Source organism: Palaemon carinicauda, chromosome 40 (assembly GCF_036898095.1).
Source record: "Palaemon carinicauda isolate YSFRI2023 chromosome 40, ASM3689809v2, whole genome shotgun sequence".
Classification (NCBI taxonomy): domain Eukaryota; kingdom Metazoa; phylum Arthropoda; class Malacostraca; order Decapoda; family Palaemonidae; genus Palaemon; species Palaemon carinicauda.
This window is the reverse complement of record NC_090764.1, coordinates 36,456,112-36,480,392: the sequence shown is the minus strand read 5'-3', so window position 1 is coordinate 36,480,392 and position 24,281 is coordinate 36,456,112. Positions and strand designations below refer to the sequence as shown.

General features: G+C 46.1%; 1 protein-coding gene across 1 annotated transcript in view; it reads right to left on the bottom strand.

Annotated features, from left to right (window-relative positions):
• Positions 1 to 1,294, bottom strand: part of LOC137631890 (multiple inositol polyphosphate phosphatase 1-like) — a 126,090-nt gene extending 124,796 nt beyond the window's left edge. Inside the window, exon 1 of the mRNA XM_068363895.1 lies at positions 1,031 to 1,294. The gene's annotated coding sequence lies outside the window, so the exon portion shown is untranslated. The remainder of the gene's footprint in view (positions 1 to 1,030) is intronic.
• Between the last annotated feature and the right edge of the window lie 22,987 nt (positions 1,295 to 24,281).

Sequence of the window (24,281 nt, the reverse complement as noted above, 5' to 3'; positions counted from 1 at the left end):
GTGGGTAAATATTTACTATAGCACAATATTCCTAATGAAGAAAATAAGTGTTCTTGGTTTATCAATAGGTGCTTTGAACTGTTTTGATACAAATAATTGGGGGAAACCCCTATTTTCATATATTTTAGAAATTTAAAAAATCCAAACTATGACAAAAACTACTGTACATTTTAAAAGGGAAAAAAACACAAGAACAATATCTAACCTGTGGTTCCCGACATAACCCAACTTAAGTGCCATACTGCTATATCCTTACCTACTTAACTGCTGGGACACCGGCCCCTGCAACCCCACTCTTAGGCTGCCGTATCCTTAACTTACACAAAGACTAAGTCATGACCCTTAGTTTGGTTCCCAATTGGCTTCACTCCTGGCATGGTAACCCTACATACTATTGCATAAAATAGCTTCATATATTTCAGACAAAGGTAAACATTTTCCACATAAAGAAATTTGATATGAAAAATAATAAAAAAGTTTACGCTTGTCCTAACTACAGTACATACCAAGAGAGAATAATTTTAGATACACTTAATGAAATAAATCAATTTAAATAGAAGTACAAAGAAAGATTATAGCAGAGGGTATGCAGGTGGAGCAGGGTGGACAAGATAAAGTATCGGAAAACGTGTATTATACATTCATGTTGTTACCGAAATAAATGAAGGGGGTTGTATGTATGATAGCGGCCACCTGTATGTATTATGTCTAACTTAGAATACGGCAGTGTTAGGGGGGTCACACCGTTAGGTAAGTAGGTAAGGACACAGCTTGTAGGGTTGGTTAGGGGGGAAAATTTAGGTTAGTTGATATCCATTTTCAGTGAACGCACGAGAAACTGGCCGCTGATTTACAAAGGCTCCTAATGAAGGTAACCTTAGCTATGATGCCGAATGAATAGATAATACTATTGCATAGGATATGACCTCTTAGGTCTACTCAAAATGCACACTTCAGCTATCCTTCGCTTTGACGAATCAAGTAAGCAATGCCCCTTCACTATTAGACCTATGAATTCAAATTGACTCACATGAAATCCAAATTATACCCAAAAATCCTTGTCGTTCTGACTACCGGCCGGATACCGTTCACGATCAGCTATCACCTGGTTTATATAACGTAGGCTAGCTTTTAAGGGTTTTATTTACCTCGTTTCTACATCAAGTAATTGGACAGATTTCTTTCTATAGTATTTGTGCGTTCAGTTTCGGGTTTCTGTTCTCTGGAGTCGGTTCACCACAGGCTATACCACAACCTCACTAAGTGACATAAACAACTTGTTCCTTTGACGTCCTCATCCTAATCTTCAGCTCACTATCCTCTTGGTATGAATCATAGATGCATAAATTACACACACGTGCATATGTACAGTATATGTATGTGTATATATATATATATATATATATATATATATATATATATATATATATATATATATATATATATATATATATATAGAGAGAGAGAGAGAGAGAGAGAGAGAGAGAGAGAGAGAGAGAGAGAGAGAGAGAGAGAGAGAGAGAGAGAGAGAGAGAGCAGAATTGTAGGACAGAAAATTAGTATAAGTAAAACTAAGATAATGTTCAATGAAAATGCAGAGATAACTAATAAGGCTTATGGAAGAACCTTTAGAAGTTATTAATGAATATATAGTACATAGCTGGGACAGACAGTAAGTGTTTACCCAGGCCATGGGACTGCAATTAAAAGAAGAATAAGTATGTGATGGAGAGCTTTGGGCAAACAAAATGAGATGATATGTAAAATGTCACTTGGGACATTACTAAAGCCTTAGAACATAAGGTAGTTACAAGTTAATTCAACTATAGAAAGAATAATGATGGGGATAACACCAAGAAACAGAAAAAACAACATGGATACGAGAGCAAACTAAAGTAGAGGATATTCTAACAACATGTAAGAAAAAATGGACATGAACAGTGCGTATAATGAGAATGATAGATAATAGGTGGATATTAAGAATAGCAGAATGGTCCCTAGAGATTCCAAGTGAAGCAGGGGAAGAAAGAGAAGACGATGGATTGACGACGTAAGAAATTGTGGTGGTATAGACTGGCACAGAAAGGCCATAAATAGATGCAAGTGTTAGGACATGTCTGAGGCATTTGTCCTGCAGTGGACTAGCTACAGCTGATGTACAAATACAATCTCCCACAAGAGAGTTATTGGATCCTTTGACTGGCCAGACATTACTACTGTGGACCCTCTCTCTGGTTACTGCTCAGTTTTCCTTTGCCTACACGTACACCGAGTAGTCACGCCTATTTTTCCCCATTCTCCTGTCCTCATATACCTGACAGCACTAAGATTTCCAAACAATTATTCTTCACTCAAGGGTTAACTACAGTCCTGTAATTGTTCAGTGGCTACTTTCCTCTTGCTAAGGGTAAAAGAGATTCTTTAGCTATGGTAAGCAGCTCTTCTAGGAGGGCACTCCAAAATCAAATAATTTTTCTCCTTTCTTGAGTAGTATCATAACCTCTGTACCATGGTCTTTCACTGTCTTGGGGATAGAGTTCTCTTACTTAAGGGTAAACTTTGGCACTCTATTCTATCTTATTCGTCTCTCTGTTTTTTTTTTATTTTTTATAGTTTATATATGAATGTTGTTACTGTTGTCAAACAGATACCGTAAGATTCCAATTGGTTTGGCAATATCATATAATAATTAAGAGGAAATTCTCAGAAAATGGCCGATGCATGGCGTTGAAGATATTCATGATGTAGGATAACTTCACTAGACGAAACGTAAAAGATGGCCTAAATAAATGTTATTTTTGCATCATATTAGCACTATCTGTTACATTGTCCCTATTATTATTATTATTATTATTATTATTATTATTATTATTATTATTATTATTATTATTATTATTATTATTATTATTGAGCTACAGTCCTAGTTGGAAAAACATGATGCTCTAAGCCGAAAAGCTCCAGCAGAAAAAAATAGCCCATTAGGAAAGGAAGGAAGGAGATAGAATAGTGTGTTGGGTGTATCCTCAAACAAGAGAACCCTAAGCAAAGATAGTATAAGACCATGGAACGGAGGCTATGGTACTACCCAAGACTAAGAGAACAATCGTTTTATTTGGAGGGTCCTTTTCCTATAAGAGGTTTTGGAGTCTCCTTTTCCTAGAAGAGCTGCTTACCATAGCTAGTCTATTTTTATCCTTAGCAAGTGGCTAACCCTTTTGGTGAAGAAGAATTTTTCGGTTTTCTTATTCTTAGTGTCAGGTGTATAAAGTGTATAAGACGAAAATGTATAATAAACAGATCAGGCTATCCCAGCGTATATTATTCTTAGTATTGCTAAACTACAACCCTAGTTGGAAAAACAAGATGTTATTATAGCCCAGGAGCTCCAACAGGGAAAATTGTACAGTGAGGAAAGGAAATAAGGAAAAATAAAACATTCTAAGAATGGTAACATTGAAATAATTATCTCCTTTCTAAACCATGAAAAACTTTATATGTAGTCAAAGAAATAATGACCCGTAACTAGAGAGGGGTCAAAATGGAATACTATCTGCGTAGTCAAAGAACCCAATAACTCTTTATCGGTAGTATCTCAACGGGTGGCTAGTGTCTTGGTCAAATACAGTTACTACTTTCATTAGATGATTACAGTGATGTCAGCTATGGAGATTTATCCCTAGATTTGGGTATTTTGGGCGTCTTGAGGGGATATTCTGTACAAATTTCTTTGAAGAAGAAACAAAGATGAGTAAACCTTTATATTGTTGCAATTAGTTTACTCGCACTTATATGAAGTGTATAGATTAATTTCTATATCACCAAACCCTACAGCCTACATGATCAGAAGAATATATATCTGTGGAAATGGGGATTTTTGGGTTGTTTTGGTGATTTTTTTTATAATAAGTTTTGGGGATTTTTAGGCTTACCCATCTGGCAACACTGGATGATTATATCTTCTAGTACCAATAGATGGCGTTGGCGTTAGTAAAGTTCTCATTCTCCTGTTTATGAGAATTTGTGAGACTAGTGTATACTTACACAGTGTATGCGTTATTTTGGTGTTATATTTATAATAATTGAACAAAGTCACAACATTTTAGTCTGAGATTGGTGATGAAAAACGTTAAATGTGTAATTTGAATTGAGAGTTATATGGAAACTACACGTATTTGGAATCTCCAGTCCCCAGTCCCAACAACAGTGAAGGCGATGGTGAATGCAAGCAAAGGTGACGGGAAGGGTGAGTGTTAAAACAAAACTCGTAATTAGTTATTGGCTGAAAGCCAGTGGTTTTTTAATGTAATTTTGATGGTCAGGATTATAGATTAGTAGGCTTTTGTAGTTGGTTGAGTTTATCGGGCGAGTAATTGAAATGTGAGCATACATGAAAAGGGCTCCTAACCTAACCTAGGAGACTTATCCTTCCTTACTTACTCCATCGTATCCTTAGCTCCCGTAAGACTAAGTCTTAACCTTGTGTTTGATTCTCAACCAGCTTCACTCCTGGCAAGGTGACACTAATTCATAATATTTAATAAATCATAAAACGAGCTTCATAATATATTTCAGAGAAAGATATACTGTACAACATTTTCCCCACAAGTCAGGATGCCAGAAAACTTCAATCAATCAATCCCCACAAATAAAATGAATTTGTCAATAGGAAATATAACCCCTATCCCAACTAACTACAAGCATCCCTAAATTAGCTTATACATGTAGCTTTTAAACATTCATTCATCTACTCATTAGTCTTAGAAAAATGGTTTGTTGTAGTGTAGGCTACTTTTAAAGTTGGTTTATTGGCGCTTCTCATAGTGAGATTTTTGTAGCACCTCATCATGTAAATTATTTATATTATTGATTTTTGGGTATATATTATTACAATTTCAACCAAATTTTAAAATGAATTTTTTACTTTTATGATTTTGAGGTTTTTGATTCATACAAAAAACGGATTTTGACTCGAGGCTAACTTGCTTGCCAGAACATAGGACCAGTGAGATAATGTTAAATCGTGAGCGAAGCGAGCATACGGTTGAAGAAAAACCAGTAAATAATTAGCTTTCATTGAAAGGTATTTTTAATAATATGATGATGAAGACTACTACTTAACGATTCAACTCTTTTGAATATGCGATGGAAACTCATGTTTTCTATGCGCCCGAGAGTCTGGCAAACAAATCCTCTAATGTTTTGACCTTTGTTCATTACTGTTACTGTATTTTATTTTGATTATGGTAACTTTTTTAATTAAAATGATTGGTGTATTGTTAGAAAATTTCTCTTAACCGTTTTCTGTAGTCTCCCACCCAAATCTCCCGATTTCCCAAAGGAATCCCATTATTGTACAGTAGTTATTAAAGGGGGTTTTGTATCTCTAAATATGATAATTTGCTGCAGAAATAAAGGTTAAATTGGGTGAAAACACACTATTTAAGCTAGAAAAAAATGTATTTTCATATTGGATATCCGAGTTTGGTGGAAACTGTAATTTTACTGTTCTTTTTTTTTTGTCTATTAGACAAAATTCTTTAATGTATGTCCTATTACCTTTTATAGATAGTCTACAGTAGTTAAGATATTTTTGTTTTCAGTGTTTTATTTTTACCAATCAAATTTATTACCTGCATTTTTTTCTACAAATGCCATTTTCACTTAAAGGTACTGTACTGTAATTACAAATTTTTCATTGTTTAGGGTAAAGGGAATTGCAAAGAAGGCGCCCCCTAGGTGAGTTAATACACAGCAATTTAGGTTAGGTTAGGTGGAGATACCATAGGGTTTTACATCTCTCCTTAATTGCTTTTAAACCTGAACATATCCTTAACAGCATTTGCAATAGATAATGGGATTATAAGATGAGCGGTAATATTCCCTCCTCTCTCTACATCAGTTGCCATGGATAACGTGATTGTAAGATTAGTGGTAATATTGTATGTATTTACAATTTTTTTCTGTATATTTTTGGATTGTTACAATTTTCATATATCAATGCAAATGATTTATAAGAATTTGATTAAGTAAACCCTCGACAATTTCTTATGCTCTCGCTTCCTTTCTTCTCTCTTGTTACCTAACCTCTTTTACCTTTAAATAATTTGGAGTAGACCAACTGCATTCTTTGGAAACTGGGTTTTGGGTGAGGGGAAACAAAAATCATAAGAAATAATGTACAGTACAGTAATTAGGTTACATCCTAACCTAAGGTGATTAGGTTGCATTTCTGGTTAGGGGTCTTCTTAGTTTACCTCAACATAGAAATTAATTGGGTAAATAGAAGTAAAGAAAATGAAAAATAGATTTATTAAAAGAAAAAGAGTACAAGTTTCGTTCCCCCCCAAAAAATTGTATTTAATTTTTCTCAATTTTCTTAAATGTAAGAAAAATTCTTACTACATTTTTTAGTCTGTATTATGTCACTGTACAAAGTGATAAACAACAGTAGTACCTCGGTTTATGAGTTTAATTGGTTCTGGGAGTGACCTTGAAACCTAAAATACTCGTACTGTATTCTAAAAAAAAATTTCCTTTAGAATTTAGTAAATGAAAATCACTTGATACATTCAAAGGCAATAAATACACATATACATTTTTATTTAAAGATTTATAATGGAATTTAGTGTGCAAATTTTAATTCCCAACATCAGAAATGAATACAAATTAATAGAGTAATTCACTTCATTGTATAAGTAAAATATTGACAAATGAACTCCAATTTTACCATTGAAGAGTATCATGGCTGGCGTTAGGAGGAGGACGAGGAGAAGAATCTTCCTACATTGTATTTCTGGTAAATTATCTGGCGTTCTCTCTGTTGAACGATGTTCAATATCACTAACTGCATTACTTTATTTATCCTTTATGGACACTTGATAATTTTTTTTTTACTCATATATTCAATTTTGACAAGAACTTATGTGAAGTCATTTTTCCTATTTAAAATGGTGTGAAATTTGGTTAAAAATCCCATATATATACTGTAGGGTAAACACTGCCCATGTGGCGTATGGGCGGGCACCACATGACTGATTTCTTGTTAGTCTTGTTAGTACTTGGGCATTAAAAATGTGCATATGGAGGGAAGTTTTGGTTCTAACTGATTTGCTTGTATTCAGAGTCACTCGTAAACTAAGGTACTACTGTAACTTATTTCCTGCTTGCAGCAAATCGCCAAATATACAAATTGCACATTACACAGGTATTGAAAATGGCAAGTCAGGGCCTTTGTATATTAACAGCCAAGGCCTCCTGCACGCATAGAAAATAGGAATTCCCTTCCCATTTTATAGTTGTTCGTAGCCGTGGCCATCGTACAGCAAAACCCTTTACCTAGTTAAGCGTATTCGCGTGTATATTGGTCTGCTGAATTACCATTATTTAATAATTCTCTGGTTTTGCTCAGCCGTTGATTGTTTTGCTTGAAATTTAACGTTGTTTCATTGCTCCTCTGTTCTGGCTAGCTGTACATGTATGTTCTGCACACACTAGCTGCATGAGCTAGTATTTTTCCATATTTTAATATCTAATTAATCTCTTAGTTTACCAGATTTTAGGTCAGTGGTGGCTCACTTCGCTTACAATTTAACATTATTTCAGTGCTCATCTCTTCTGGCAAGTATTTCATGATTGTGCTGCCCACGCTAGCTGGATTGGCCAGTATTTTTGTGATATTTTAATAATCTAATTAATCACTTAGTTCAACAAGTTTTTACTCAGGCGTGGCTCTCTGTGCTCGCAATTTAACATTATTTTAGTGCTCTTCTATTCTGGCAAGTGGTACATTGATTTGCTGTACACACCAGCCGTATGGGCTAGTATTTTAATTGCTTAATTATTTGATTAATCACTTAGTTCAACTGGTTTTTGCTCGGTTGTGGCTCACTTTGCTCGCAATTTGACATTGTTCCATTGCTCCTCTGTTTTGGGAAACGTTTTATGAATGTGCTGCACATGCCAGCCGCATTGGCTAGTATTTTGTCATTGTTTTTATTTTGTAATTAATTACTCAGTTCAACGGGTGTTTACTTGGCTAAGTTGGCTTTGGCGTTACTTTGCTTGAAGTTTAACATTATTTCACTGCTCCTCTATTCTGGCAAGCGGTACTCTACATGGTTGTGCTGCGCATGCCAGTTGATTCTTAACTGATAAATACTAAAGACACTTGACTTATACAAGAAATAAGGAATTAGTGTGATAAGAATTAATAGAACTGTAAGCACTGGAGCCCCATTGACACTGCACAAAAAATCTTGGAATCAAAAGTGGTTGGTCCGGAGCATTTGTCTTTCCTAGGGCCACTATTGATCTTGAGCATCTCTCTTCACTCTTCTCTTGGGAGTGGACATCTGGGTTGAAGGAATGTAGATTTCTTCTCCAGCACTCATCACTGGTTTCTCTTGCTCTAGCACGTTACGATTGTCTTTTTCATTTCGATTGTAGATTCCCTTCCCTTTGAACTAGCGGGAACTTAATCGAGTCATGTTGAATTGGTGTATTGTATACCTGACTTGCCCTAGACCCGGGGATGGATCAGTGGGGATTGGCAGACACTCTGGTTCACTCTCAACTGGGTTGGCTGGACTGGCTCACATTACTTTTATTCTTTCCTTCTTATACACCTCCTTAAAAGGTGTTTCTAATATGGCAGCTTATTGCTAAGCCGCACTTGGTCCACACGCTCCATCACGCTTGTTTGTTTGCAGAATTGGCCCGGATGTCATAGTGCTTAGCGGAATGTTACGTCTTCAATACTGCCTTGTTTACTTTTTTTATATCAATAAACCTACGTGACTTCTGGATGTTTCTCAATTTCTGTGGCTTCTAAGAGGATGTTCTGTTTTTTTATAATGATATTTTCTTAAATTAATAAGTCTACATGATAGCTTATGGCTTAAACTAATCTGTGCTTTGTTTTCTCTCTCTCTCTCTCTCTCTCTCTCTCTCTCTCTCTCTCTCTCTCTCTCTCTCTCTCTCTCTCTCTCCACCTAGCCTCATATGTTAATGAAATTGGCCTATTATTTTAAAATGAAGCATTACACCCATTTCTCATAATGAATAAATAGAATATTAACATATCCTGTATAAGGATATAGGTTCTCCTGTGACCACTTGGTATAAGCCTAACCTAGCACCAGAAACATCATTGGTAGTCATCATCATATCTCATTGCACCATTCGTATAGCAAACCTTCCTATGGTGTCCCTGTTTAAAACAATTGCTACAACAGGCACTACACTCGCACATGCAAACATTATATGTAGTAGGTTGGCCAGGGTACCAGCTACCTGTTGAGATACTACCATTAGAGAGTTAGTGGGTCCTTTGACTGGCCAGACAGTGCTACATTGGATACCTCTCTCTGGTTATGGCTTATTTTTCCTTTGGCTACATATACAGTACACCAAATAGTCTGGCCTATTCTTTCCACATTCTATGCTGTCCTCATACACCTAACACATTGAGATTACAACAATTCTTCTTTGCTCAATGGGTTAACTACTGTACTGTAATTGTTCAGGGACCACTTTCTTCTGTGTAAATGTAGAAGAGACTCTTTAGCTATGGTGAGCAGCTCTTCTAGGAGAAGGCCACTGTAAAATCAAACCATTGTTCTCTAGTCTTGGGTAATGCCATAGCCTCTGTATCATGATCTTTCACTGTTTTGGGTTAGAGTTCTCTTGCTTGAGGGTACATTCCGGCACACTATTCTATCTTATTTTTCTTTCTCTTGCTTTTTTGAACTTTTTATAGTGTATATATGAAAGTTTTCAATATTTAACTTAGCCGGTGATTATAATAGCTGCAGCTCTGCTGCTCGACAGAAAACTCTACCGAAAAAATCCGCCAGAGATCGCTATACAGGTAGGGGGTGTACTTCAACAGCGCCATCTGTCGTCCAGATACCCAGTACTCATTGTAAACAAAGAACTCAATTTTCTCTCTGTCGTGCTACCGGCAAGACCTACTAATTCGCTGTTGCTAACTGGATTTGTTTTCACAACTATTTGGTGAAGTACACTATTCTAGTTTTGAGCTTTCGCTGTGCAGGCTTTCTCTTCAATAAATCCTTGCATTCTTTTTTTAATTACGGATTATTTGTTGATGACTTTGGATAGTTTTTGAATTCCCCTTTGACCAATTCAAAATGGCTGACCCTTCTCAAGTCCCAAAATTTAGGAAGTGTAATGCTAGGGACTGTTCAAGGCGTCTTCCGAAGGCCTCTATCGACCCTCACACTGTTTGTTCCAATTGTCGGGATAAAACCTGTCAATTGGAAGATCGATGTGAGGAATGCGTTGGGCTTTCGGAATTCGATTTTATCGAATTCCTAAAGTATACACGTAGGCTAGAGAGAGATAGAGTAAGGAGAAGTTCCTCTCGTTCTGTTGAAATTTCCTCTCCTCATGCCCCACAACCTATTCCTTCCCCTGTAGTGGTTGCTCCTAATCCCCCTTCTGGCACTCAGGAACCTTCGATGGCTGATATGATGCGTGCCATCCAAGCTCTGGGTGAGAGAGTTGAGTCTCTGGCTAGTGACCGTAACCAGCTCATGGCGGACGTCAAGGAGCTGAAGTGTAAAAGTGCAGTGGGAAGTGTTAAAGTGAGTGATAGTGTTGTGGATAGTGTTGCGCTTGAGGGTTCGTCTGTTCGTGCCTGTCGTCCTCCTAGTCCGGGACCTCTTGCAAGCTCCCAAGTCCAGGGGAGAAGCAATGTCGTACGACCAATGGGTTCGAGAGGCTTTAATCAGCGAACAGACGTTCCCTCCGTGGTACCGGGCGCATCTTCCCAAGATCGCCCCTGCCGCACAAAGACGAGAGAGCCCATTTATTCCTCGTCTTCGGAAGGTGTTTCTCGCAAGAAACAATGGACCAAGGTCTCACGACCATTAAAACGCAAGTCGGTCCCTTCCGCGCAAGTCCAACGGCCCAGCTGTAGCCACTGGGTCAGTTCGGACTCGCTGCAGTCTTCCGATGACTGCTCACCTCCTAAGAGAGGCAAAGCGGTACCGCCTCAGACAGTTACACCGTCTGTTGCCGCACCGGCTCCTGCAGACCCTAAGTGGTCTTTGCTGCAGAGCATGCAGTCTCAGTTAACGTCTCTGATGCAGGACTTGCGTGCGGAGAAGGTTGCTGCTGCACCAGCTAGTACAGCCTCTTGCCTACAACCAGCCACACACTCGGTTGTGCGTCCTGTGGACGCTGAGGCGACCTTCTTGCGCACTCCAGTTGAGAGAGTTCCGCCACCCATGCGTTCCAGTGTGCCCTGCCAGCCGCATGTTGACGTTCAGCGACGCACGGAGCCTTCCGTTGACGTTCGCGAGGTACAACAACCGTCAGAGTTGTTTTGTTTTGACGCGGTGCGTCAACCTCCGCAACCCAGTGTGGTTGCCACTGCACACCCACATCAGGCTAGACAGTCTGGAGTAGACGCTGTGCGTCCCCGCGCTGCTATGGTTGTTGCCAGCTCACAGACTGGGCAACAGTTCCATGACGTTGCGTCCGGCTCAGTCACGCATGCACCCGTGCGACCTGACTCAGCTAACCAGCCGTTACCTACTCCATTGCCGCTTCCTCCTCAATACTCGGATGATGGACTTTCGGATGATGATGGTGCTGCACACGATGAACCACATTCGGATCTTGACGAGCCTAAGTCCACGCAACCCTCTTTGGACTTTAGGAAGGTTTTAGCTCTGTTCAAAGAGATGTTTCCGGACCAGTTTGTGTCTGTGGCTCCGCGCTCTCCTCCGTCAGAGTTTGTTTTAGGTATGCCGTCATCCTCGCCTGCCTTTACTAGACTCGTCCTCGCACGCTCGTCCAAGAGAGCTTTACGAGTGATAGGAGAATGGATGCAATCCAAAAAGAGTCTAGGGAAGACAGCCTTTACGTTTCCCCCTGCTAGACTCTCTTCTAGATCGAGCGTCTGGTATGCCATGGGAGAAGTTCTCGGCTTGGGAGTTCCTGCCTCTGCCCAGGGCGACTTCTCAAGTCTGGTAGACTCTCCCCGCCGGCTAGCCATGAGACGCTCAAAAATATGTTGGTCATCTTCGGACCTAGACCACCTTTTGAAAGGGATATTTAGAGCCTTCGAGGTCTTCAACTTTTTAGACTGGTGTCTGGGAGCTCTTAGCAGGAAGATCTCTCCGACAGAGAAGGAGACTTCCTTGCTCATCATGTCCTGCATGGACAAGGCCGTACGTGACGGGTCTAATGAGCTTGCAGCATCGTTCGTGTCCGGAGTCCTCAAGAAGCGTGAGAACCTTTGCTCTTTCCTGTCAGCTGGAGTTACACCTTGCCAAAGATCCGAACTTCTGTTTGCTCCTCTTTCTAAGTGCCTCTTTCCAGAGGACCTGATTAAGGAGATTGCTGCTTCTTTGATACAGAAGGATACTCATGATCTGGTTGCGTCCTCTGCTCGCAAAGCCACCCCTTTGCCTACCTTGTCAGCTAGACCAAGGATGGACACTCCAGCGTCCCGATTTATTCCGCCCTTTCGTGGCAGAGCCTCCAGCAGAGGAGGTGCTCATGCCGAAGGGAGACGTGGAAAGAAGAAAGGAACCAAGTCCTTTAAAGGCAGAGTCTGACTGCCAGCTTCTTCAGACAGCAGTGGGAGCCAGACTCAAGAACTTCTGGCAGACCTGGGAGAAGAGAGGCGCAGATGCACAATCTGTGAAGTTGCTCAGAGAGGGGTACAAGATCCCGTTTGTACGAAAACCCCCTCTAGCAACGTCTCCCATCGATCTCTCTCCCAGGTACAGAGAGGAAGACAAGAGACGAGCATTGAAACAGGAAGTGTCTCTCTTACTAGAAAAGGGAGCGGTAGTCAAAGTCCTGGACCATCAAACCCCGGGCTTCTACAACCGTCTCTTCTTAGTGGCAAAGAAGACAGGAGGGTGGAGACCGGTGCTAGACGTCAGTGCGCTGAATGTCTTTGTCACAAAGCAGACGTTCTCCATGGAGACCACAAAGTCCGTTCTAGCAGCGGTCAGAAGGGAAGACTGGATGGTCTCTTTAGACCTAAGGGACGCATACTTCCACGTCCCCATCCACCCAGACTCCCAACCTTTTCTGAGATTTGTTTACGAAAAGGTTGTCTACCAGTTTCAAGCCCTGTGCTTTGGCCTAAGCACAGCTCCTCTTGTGTTTACGAGGCTGATGAGGAATGTAGCCAAATTCCTTCATTTAGCGGACATCCGAGCCTCCCTCTATTTGGATGACTGGCTTCTAAGAGCTTCTTCCAGTCGTCGCTGTCTGAAGGATCTAAAGTGGACTCTAGATCTGACCAAGGAATTGGGTCTCCTTGTCAATATGGAAAAGTCTCAAGTAGTCCCATCCCAAACTATTGTGTATTTAGGGATGGAGATTCACAGTCTAGCTTTTCGGGCTTTTCCGTCGGCCCCCAGAACAAGCCAAGCCCAGTTATGCATCCAGAACATGCTGAAGAAGGAACGATGTTCAGTCAGGCAGTGGATGAGTCTGATAGGGACACTATCATCCCTGGAACAGTTCGTATCGTTAGGAAGACTACATCTCCGTCCTCTTCAATATCACCTTGCTGTTTACTGGAAAAAGGACAAGACGCTAGAAGCGGTCTCGATCCCCATTTCCGAGAAGATGAAGTCTTGCCTGACTTGGTGGAAGGACAGTATCAGCCTCAGAGAGGGTCTGCCCCTAGCTGTTCAGACTCCCAACCACGTTCTCTTCTCGGACGCATCGGACACAGGCTGGGGCGCGACATTAGACGGTCGGGAATGCTCGGGAACTTGGAACTCGAGTCAAAGGACAATGCATATCAACTGCAAGGAGCTACTGGCAGTTCATCTGGCCTTGAAAAGCTTCAAGTCTCTCCTTCAAGGCAAAGTGGTGGAGGTGAACTCGGACAACACCACGGCTTTGGCGTACATCTCCAAGCAAGGAGGGACCCACTCACTGACGTTGTACGAGATCGCAAGGGACCTGCTCATCTGGTCAAAAGGTCAAAACATTTCGCTAGTAACGAGGTTCATCCAAGGCAACTTGAATGTCATGGCAGATTGCCTCAGTCGGAAGGGACAAATCATTCCAACAGAATGGACCCTACACAAGGATGTGTGCAAGAGACTTTGGGCCACATGGGGCCAGCCAACCATAGATCTCTTCGCAACCTCGATGACCAAGAGGCTCCCAATATATTGCTCACCAATCCCGGACCCAGCAGCAGTTCATATAGATGCCTTTCTCCTAGATTGGTCACATCTAGACCTATATGCATTCCCCCCGTTCAAGATTGTCAACAAGGTACTGCAGAAGTTCGCCTCTCACGAAGGGACAAGGTTGACGTTAGTTGCTCCCCTCTGGCCCGCGAGAGAATGGTTCACCGAGGTACTTCGATGGCTAGTGGACGTTCCCAGAACTCTTCCTCTAAGGGTGGACCTTCTACGTCAACCACACGTAAAGAAGGTACACCAAGGCCTCCACGCTCTTCGTCTGACTGCCTTCAGACTATCGAAAGACTCTCGAGAGCTAGAGGCTTTTCGAAGGAGGCAGCCAGGGCGATTGCTAGAGCAAGGAGGACATCCACCCTTAGAGTCTACCAATCGAAGTGGGAAGTCTTCCGAAACTGGTGCAAGTCAGTATCTGTATCCTCGACCAGTACCTCTGTAACTCAAATAGCTGACTTCCTTTTATACCTGAGGAAAGAACGATCTCTTTCAGTTCCCACTATCAAGGGTTACAGAAGCATGTTGGCATCAGTCTTCCGTCACAGAGGCTTGGATCTTTCCAACAATAAAGATCTACAGGACCTCCTTAAGTCTTTTGAGACCACGAAGGAGCGTCGTTTGGCTACACCTGGTTGGAATTTAGACGTGGTACTAAGATTCCTCATGTCAGAAAGGTTCGAGCCGCTACAATCAGCCTCCTTTAAAGATCTCACCTTAAAGACTCTTTTCCTGGTTTGCTTAGCCACAGCTAAAAGAGTCAGTGAGATTCACGCCTTCAGCAGGAACATCGGATTTTCATCTGAAACGGCTACATGTTCTCTACAACTTGGTTTTCTAGCCAAAAACGAGCTACCTTCTCGTCCTTGGCCGAAATCGTTCGATATTCCAAGCCTATCGAATATGGTTGGAAATGAACTAGAAAGAGTCTTATGCCCTGTGAGAGCTCTTAAGTTCTATTTAAGACGAACTAAACCTTTACGAGGACAATCAGAAGCTTTATGGTGTTCAGTTAAGAAACCATCTTTGCCTATGTCAAAGAATGCTTTATCCTATTTTATCAGACTGTTAATACGAGAAGCTCATTCACATCTGAGTGAGGAAGACCAAGCTTTGCTGAAGGTAAGGACACATGAAGTTAGAGCTGTCGCAACTTCAGTGGCCTTTAAACAAAATAGATCTCTGCGAAGTATAATGGACGCAACCTATTGGAGAAGCAAGTCAGTGTTCGCGTCTTTTTATCTTAAGGATGTCCAGTCTCTTTACGAGGACTGCTACACTCTGGGACCATTCGTAGCAGCGAGTGCAGTAGTGGGTGAGGGCTCAACCACTACAATCCCCTAATTCCATAACCTTTTTAATCTTTCTCTTGAAATGTTTTTTATTGTTGTTTTTGGGTTGTCCGGAAGGCTAAGAAGCCTTTCGCATCCTGGTTGATTTGGCGGGTGGTCAAATTCTTTTCTTGAGAAGCGCCTAGATTAGAGGTTTTGATGAGGTCCTGTGGTATGGGTTGCAACCCTTCATACTTCAGATCCTAGGGGTCGCTCAGCATCCTAAGAGGATTGCGAGGCTCCGTAAGGAAGACGTACTTAAAAAGGCAGAGTAATTGTTCAAGTCGACTTCCTTACCAGGTACCTATTTATTTTGTTTTTGTTATTTTGATAACTTCTAAAATGAAATAAAAAAATCCTTAGCTCATAATGATGTAAACATTTATTGCTGGTCTCTACCCACCCCCCTGGGTGTGAATCAGCTATTATAATCACCGGCTAAGTTAAATATTGAAAAATGTTATTTTGATAATAAAATAAATTTTTGAATATACTTACCCGGTGATTATAAATTAAAGGACCCTCCCTTCCTCCCCAATAGAGACGCAGTGGACCGAGGAGAAAATTGAGTTCTTTGTTTACAATGAGTACTGGGTATCTGGACGACAGATGGCGCTGTTGAAGTACACCCCCTACCTGTATAGCGATCGCTGGCGGATTTTTTCCGTAGAGTTTTCTGTCGAGCAGCAGAGCTGCAGCTATTATAATCACCGGGTAAATATATTCAAAAATTTATTTTATTATCAAAATAACATATTTAATTTAATGTTGTTACTGTTCTTAAAATATCTTTGTTCCGTAACCGAAATACAAACCACGCTATTTACAAAGGGTTTACTTTTAGCGCAGCTGAAATGACGAGCCAATAGTTTTTAACGAGGGTTAATTACCCCCGCGCTAGTTAGCGGGGGGTGGGGAAGGGTAGCTTGCTACCCCTCCCCCCTCCACACACCGGTGACTTGCTTCACTTCACTTTTGGCTCGGCGGTGATCAGACGTGTCTGTTCATCGCCTTCGTGACAGCCTTTAATTTTCTTCTTTTTCTTTTCAGCTTGTGTGATTGGTTGGAAGTTGACCTTCAGTTATTTTCTTTTATTTAATATGCGGACATGCCCTGGAGTGGCCGGCCGTCCTTGTGGGACTTTCATGTCGGACGTGATTACGGATCCTCACACCCTCTGCCCTCAATGTCGGGGCCGACGGTGCGACCAGGATAACATGTGCCGTGAGTGCAGGGAGTGGTCTGCCTCCCAGTGGGAGAGGTTTGGCCGTCGGCGTAAGAAGAAGTCCAAGAGAGACCGTTCTCCTCCGGGGTTAGCCTTGAAGGAGGAAGGTTCTCGGGACTCTTCTTCCGCCGCCCAAACCTCCTCCGAAGCTCCCCCTCGTCCGCCTCCTAAGGAGAGTCGTCCGAGTGGGAGCGCAGGCCCTTGTTCTGTTTCCCTACCTTCGGTGGGGGGAGAGGGCGTCGCCTCCCATAGCGAGGCGGTTCCCCCTCCTCCTCCAGGGGAGGTTATTGATAATAATACTTTATCCAGTGATGATCTGTTGCAGATTTGGTCGTCCCTGGGGCTTAAGGGCTTGCCCTCCAGGGTCGCTCTTATTGACCTTGTCTCGTTGGGGGCCGCTGTTAAACAGTCGCCGGTGGTAGCGGAGGTAGACCCTCTGTCTATTGTCGACGTCGTGGTGACAGAGGCCTCCGACGTGGCTGGGCCTTCCGACGCAGGTGCTGTTGCTGGTGATGGTGCTCTAGGCTCTCCTCCTCCTTCCGTGCATCCTTCGAAGGGGGAAGTGAGTCCTTCGGTCTCGACTGCTGCCCAGCTTCCTTCTGAGGGAAGTGTTTTGAAGGAGACTCCCCTTCGGAGGACCGATGGTCCCGACGATCTCCCCCGAGGCCGCCTCCGCCGTAAGGCTCACCGCCCTCTACGCCACAAGGGCCTCCCTTCCCCTTACAGGGGGACTAAGAGGCGCCTTTTTGGGTCTTCGTCCTCCGGGGGGGACTCTCCTCGTCAGCCTCAACCGACTGCTCCGCCCTCCTTGAACCTCTCTGCGGACCGCTCTCCATCTCCTGCCGGATCTTCGCCTTCTGGAGAACTCGTCACCCGACGGGCAACGGTCCCTTCGGGGCTAAGGGATTCTTCCCTTACGCGAGCAGGGCCAGCGCACAAGCGCTCTCCTGCTCGCCAGCGATCTCCTGCTCGCCAGCGATCTCCTGCTCGTCGACGATCTCCTGCTCGCCAAGACTCTCCTGCTCGCCGACGCTCACCTGCTCGTCGGCTCTCTCCTGAGGTTCGCCCCCCTCGCCAGCGCTCTCCTGCTCGTCAGCTCTCTTCCGAGCATCAGCGCTCATTTGAGGACCATCGCCCTGCGGTCTCTGACCACCCTTTAGTTCCTGCTGAACTCCCTGCTCACCATCCACCTGGTCCTGTGGCTACGCAACATCGTGCTGCGCGTGTGTCAGAAACACATGTTCGCCAACGCGCCAGCGATCTTCCCGTTCCTGCTCATGAACCTATCCTCTCACAGGACACGCGTCGACCTTCTGCTCGCCAGCGATCACCAGCTCGCCAGCGATCACCAGCTCGCCAGCGATCACCAGTTCGCCAGCGATCACCTTCACATGCTGCCCGCCATCGCACGACCCTGTATGATCGCCCGCTTACGCATGCTGCTCCTCATCGCAATACCCTGAACGATCGCCCTCCTGCGGATGCTGATCACCATCGCACAACCCTGCACGATCGCCCGCTTACGCATGCTGCTCGCCATCGCACAACCCTGCACGATCGCCCGCTTACGCATGCTGCTCCTCATCGCAATACCCTGAACGATCGCCCTCCTGCGGATGCTGATCACCATCGCACCCTTTCACGCGATCATTCACCTGCGCATGCTGCTCGCCATCGCACAACCCTGCACGATCGCCCGCTTACGCATGCTGCTCCTCATCGCACAACCCTGAACGATCGCCTTCCTGCGGATGCTGATCACCATCGCACCCTTTCACGCGATCATTCACCTGCGCATGCTGCTCGCCATCGCACAACCCTGAACGATCGCCCGCTTACGCATGCTGCTCCTCATCGCACAACCCTGAACGACCGCCCTCTTGCGCGCAATCATTCACCTTCACATGCTGCTCGCCATCGCTTACCATCACGTGATCATTATCGCCAGCGATCTTCTTCACCTACGCGGCAGCACGATCCCTCGCCGTCGCGCCATCGCTTGCGTTCGTCGCCTCGGACACGTGTTCATTTACCTGCCCACCCTCACGCCCACTCGCCTGCGCGCCCGCGCGATCGCTCGCCTGCGCGCCCGCGCGACCGCTCGCCTGCGCGCCCGCGCGACCGCTCGCCTGTGCGCCCGCGCGATCACCCGCGCAACCATTCGCCTTTGCGCGACCGTTCACCCTCGCGCGACCATAGTTCGCGGCGAATTCCACAGCCGGTGGTAGCAGCAGGGACGCGTGCTCCTAGACGGCACTCGGGATCACCTCCATCCAAGCACAGGTTGGTATTGCAGGACGAGGACAGGTCATTACAGCATTCTTCCCCACCTTCTTTTCAGGCAGGTACCGTCGTGTCCACTCCAAAGGATCGCCCGATCCCTTTCACCTTAGCGAGGATTTCGGACTCTGTGTCCTTTGAGCAGCAGACTTGGTTTGGTCCGCTGGCACGGGTGTTAGTGAGGGTTATGAAACCAGCACTCGCCGGCCAGGGTAACAAACCAGCGGCTGTCTCTCCTACGCTGAAGAGAAAGAGAGGAGTGGACTTCGTGGTGACTTCCCCCAGGGCGAAGTTGGTTCCCAAGAGGTCGGTCTCGAGGGTCCCCTCTCCTGCACGAGTACTCTCTCCTTCTCCCGTGGACGAGGCCTTTCCGTCCTCAGGTGAGTCCAGTGGACCGGTAGTCTTCCCCCCGGCACCAGGGGGGGAGACTTCGCTTCAGGCAGGAGAATCGTCTCGTGAGGAAGGGGCCCCTCGAACCTCGTTGTTGGGATCCTGTATCCCTCCTAGGAGGGAGCCCAAGGATTCCAAGACCATCCCTAAATCCTCTGCAAGGATTCGACAGGAACCCATGACTACCCAGGGGAATGTCCACGTATCACCCCAGGAAGAGATTCCTGGGGCAGGAGACTTAGCTGCCAGCCCGCAGGGAGGAGAACAGCAAGAGTCCGAACATGCCTTCTGGCAGGTCCTAAGCCTGATAAGGCAACTTAACAGTCTTACGGATCCAGTCATCCCCCCCCCCCGTGAAGGCAAAGACACAATTCTGGATGAAGTGTTCGACGTTCGGAAGGCCTCTAAGACCAGTGCAGCTCTGCCCTGGTCTCGGGGGCTGAAGAGTGCCAGAGCTAGGGCCAATGCTCAGCTCGCACTTCTTGCCTCCTCCAGTCGTTCCACTGCCGGGAACAAACTCATCCCTCCTCCTCGCCTTCAGCAGAGGAGGTATTTCGAGATCCTGGGTGAGCACAACCTCGCTCTTCCGCTCCATCACTCTGTGGAGGAGCTGGCGAAGGGAGTTCCCTTGGAGAAACTCTCTGCCCGGCAGGTGTCGTTCTCGGCGGCAGAGATCCTTAACCACGAGAAGGTCGCTAAGTGTGCCATGCAGGCCACTTCGTGGCTGGACTTCTGGTTAGGATCTCTGGGCATCCTATTGCGATCTGAGGACTTGTCCAAGGAGACCAATAGGAAGGCCCTAGAGACCTTCTTGCTCTCGGGCACCCGCTCCATCGAGTTCTTGGCGCACCAGGTTACCACCCTGTGGGCCAACTCGGTGTTGAAGCGTCGCGATGCTGTGTCCGAGAGATTCCATCCGAAGGTCCCCGCCGTAGATGTGTGTAGGCTCCGACATGCCTCCCTCCTGGGGGAGAGCCTGTTTGAGCCTCAAGACTTGGAGCGAACGGCTGAGAGGTGGAGGAAATCCAGCACGGACTCCCTCCTCCACAGGGCCCTTACAACTCGGCCCTATAAGCCTCCAGCCCCGCCACAACAGCAGCAACAGCCTCGTAAGGCTCCAAAACAGGCACCGGCAGCTAAGAAAGTGGTGTCTAAGCCCCAGCCCTTTCCAGCCAAGGTCAAGAGGGGTGGTAAGTCCTCCAGGGGAGGCAAGACTTCTAGGGGTGGCGGCCGCGGCCGCAAGCCCTAGGGGTGGCAGTCCCCCTGCGTGTCCACCTGTGGGGGGATGCCTTCAGCGTTGCGTCCGCAGGTGGCAACATCTCGGGGCCGATGCTTGGACGATCTCGGTGATCGGCCAAGGTTATCGCGTCCCGTTCACGTCATCTCAACCTCCCCTGACAGCGAATCCAGTGTCGTTGAGCTCCTATGCCATGGGATCGGCAAAGGGGCTGGCCCTTCAGGCCGAAGTCAAGACCATGTTCGAGAAGGGTGCTCTCCAGGAGGTCGTGGACGGCTCTCCAGGCTTCTTCAGTCGACTCTTTCTTGTAAAGAAGGCTACTGGAGACTGGAGACCCGTCATCGATCTCTCGGCTCTGAACAGGTTTGTCAAACAAACCCGGTTCAGCATGGAGACAGCAGACACAGTCAGACTTGCGGTGAGACCACAAGACTTCATGTGTACACTGGATCTAAAGGATGCGTACTTCCAGATCCCAATCCATCCGTCTTCCAGGAAGTACCTGAGATTCTGCCTAGACAACAAGATCTACCAGTTCAAGGTGCTGTGTTTCGGTCTCTCCACAGCTCCTCAGGTGTTCACCAGAGTGTTCACCCTGATTTCGACTTGGGCGCACAGGAACGGCATTCGTCTCCTTCGTTACCTAGACGATTGGCTGATCCTAGCAGACTCGGAGTCGACCCTTCTTCGACACCGAGACAGGCTTCTAGATCTTTGCCAGGATCTGGGGATCGTGGTAAACCTCGAGAAGTCCTCTCTGCAGCCGTCCCAACGACTGGTTTATCTAGGCATGCTAATAGACACCAATCTCCACAAAGCCTTTCCATCAGACGACCGGATAGCAAGGCTGAGGAGGGTGGCGGAACCTTTCCTCAGGCGAAAAGAACTCCCCGCCCAATCGTGGTTGCGTCTCTTGGGCCACCTATCCTCCCTGGCCCGTCTGGTTCCAAACAGCCGCCTCAGGATGAGATCCCTTCAATGGCGGCTCAAGTCCCGGTGGAATCAAGGATCCGATTCCCCGGACACTCTGATCCCAATGGGGTCTCAGGAACAGACGGACTTGCGGTGGTGGCTGGCCGACGAGAACCTGCGAAAGGGAGTGAGTCTTCTCGTCCTTCCCCCGGAATTGACTCTGTTTTCGGACGCGTCAAAAGAAGGGTGGGGGGCGCACGTTCTGAACCAGAGGGCCTCAGGCCTTTGGTCAGAATCAGAAAAGTGCCTACACATCAACCTGCTAGAATTGAAGGCCGTCTTTCTGGCCCTTCAACAGTTCCAACGGTTCCTGGCGGGTTACTCCGTGGTGGTGATGAGCGACAACACCACGGTAGTGGCTTATATCAACAAGCAGGGAGGCACTTTTTCGCAACAGCTATCCCATCTTGCAGTAGAGACTCTGAGGTGGACCGAAACCCACTCGATAACACTATCAGCTCGCTTCATTCCTGGCAAGAGGAATGTGCTCGCCGACAGTCTGAGCAGGGCTTCGCAGATAGTGAGTACCGAGTGGTCTTTGGATCCTCAGATAGCCAACAAAGTCCTGACTTTGTGGGGTTCCCCGACGGTGGACTTGTTCGCGACAGCCTTGAACTTCAAGCTGCCCCTGTACTGCTCACCAGTCCCGGACCCCAAGGCACTCTGGCAAGATGCTTTCCAGCAACGGTGGGACAACATCGACGTGTACGCCTTCCCACCATTCTGTCTGATGAGAAGGGTGCTCAACAGGACCAGACTATCGGTCAACTGTTCCATGACTCTAGTAGCTCCGCTATGGCATCACGCGGAATGGTTTCCGGACCTTCTGCAACTCCTGACGGAACTCCCAAGGGAGCTTCCTCCACGACACGAGCTTCTTAGACAACCCCACCCCGGTGTCCCTCACAGGGCCGTAGCCTCGCTTCGGCTTCACGCCTGGAGACTATCCAGCGTCTCCTCGCGGAGAGAGGCTTTTCGCAACAGGTTGCGGAGAGAATGTCTCGGCACCTGCGAAGGTCCTCTGAGGGAGTCTACCAAGCGAAGTGGAGAGTCTTGTGGTTGGTGTCGTGGAAGGGGTATCTCTCCACTCAATGCCACTATTCCAGCAATAGCGGACTTCCTTGTGTATCTGCGAGAAGAAATGCGCCTTTCTGTCTCGGCAGTGAAAGGCTATCGCTCAGCCTTAAGCTTGGCCTTCAGATTGAAGGGCGTGGATATTTCTTCATCGCTAGAACTCTCTTTACTCATACGTAGCTATGAGCTTACCTGCCCCCAGTCGGAAGTGAGACCCCCTCCTTGGAACGTGGTTCGAGTTCTCAGGTCTCTCAAGAGACCTCCCTTCGAGCCATTACGCCAGGCCTCCGATCGCCACCTGTCTTGGAAGACGGCTTTCCTACTCGCCTTGGCCTCGGCCAAGCGAGTTAGTGAACTTCATGGTCTCTCGTACGACATTGCCCATTCAAGGGGATGGGGGGAGGTAACGTTCAGGTTCGTCCCTGAGTTTGTGGCCAAGACTCAGAATCCTGGAGTGCCGGATCCTCGGTTCGACTCTTTCAGGATCGCGAGTCTCCGTTCTGTAACAAACGACCCAGACCAGCTGCTACTATGCCCAGTGAGGTGTCTGAGGTACTACTTGAAGAGAACGGCTGCAGTCCGTCCTCATGTGCGAGCTTTGTTTGTGAGCACAGGCAGGACAAAGAGGAGGGTCACAAGGAACACCATCTCTGCTTGGATTCGAAGGGTTATCCACCATGCCCTGAATCCTGACCCTCCTCCGTCACGTCGCCCTCGGGCCCACGATGTCAGGGGTATTGCTACATCCCTGGCCTTCAAGAGAAACTTCTCTGTGACGCAGGTACTTCAAGCGGGGGTCTGGAAGCGTCAAACGACCTTCACAGCCCACTACCTGCAAGACGTGACCCACAGGAGCCTCGATACGTTCTCTATCGGCCCTGTGGTGGTTGCACAACAGCTGGTCTAACCTCAGGCTCCTTTTTGGACAAGTAGCAGTAGGTTGAGGGCGTTGTTACCCGGTCTTAGTCTGTGTGAATGAAAGAGTATGTCTGACCCTTACTTCTTTCTTCATTCTCCCCTCTCTTGGGGAAGCAGCATCCTGGTCCTCGCATAGCTGACCTCGACCTCTGCAGGTAACCCATGCTTCTTTGTGCTCCTAGTATTAAGCTTAATACTGTTGCGTCTCCCATACCCTGACGAGGTGGTATGGGGAACGTCCTATCCTAGAATTCCTATCTGAAGGTCTCAAGGTCAACTTCATAGGACGAGTCACACTCTCCTCCTCACACTACTTATGTAGGCCACTCGTTCCTAGCGATGCTAGGAACCTGTGAGGTACAGGGGCTCCTTCTCTCTAGTGCTGCTCACTAAGGGATCGAGCCCCCGGGCAAGCCGAAGTCAGTAAGGCTGGGGACTTTCCACCCTTCCTAAGGGGTAAGTCACCCTTTGTAAATAGCGTGGTTTGTATTTCGGTTACGGAACAAATGACAAATTCGAAGATAATTTGTATTTTTCCTAACCATACAAACCTTAGCTATTTACACATATGTGCCCGCCATCCCTGACCCCCAAGTCAAGTCCTACCTCTAAGTGAAGTGAAGCAAGTCACCGGTGTGTGGAGGGGGGAG